We start from the raw sequence: 280 nt of genomic DNA on the forward strand, positions 1-280 counted from the left end.
AGTAACAAGTGATTGCTGTGCAGCTGTGACCCTTGGTTGCCAAACTGATACTAATCTGTGAATGGACGTGATCATTGTTATTTTTCAAATTATTTTTCATTTTCGTTTGGATTTGCCTCTTTTTGTTGTTTTCCTAATCACTCATGTCTTAGCCTGTCCTTGTCTTTTGGCTTGTGGATTTCTGCAGTGTTTCTCTTTTGAGTCTTAGGACGGAGCTAACACGCTCGGGTTAATCAAACCAGCTGATTCAGGAAGAACTCCAGAAAATCCGTGGCTGTAT

The sequence above is a fragment of the Pterocles gutturalis genome, unplaced genomic scaffold, assembly GCF_000699245.1.
Source record: "Pterocles gutturalis isolate BGI_N339 unplaced genomic scaffold, ASM69924v1 scaffold2118, whole genome shotgun sequence".
In the NCBI taxonomy this organism is placed as follows: Eukaryota; Metazoa; Chordata; class Aves; order Pterocliformes; family Pteroclidae; genus Pterocles; species Pterocles gutturalis.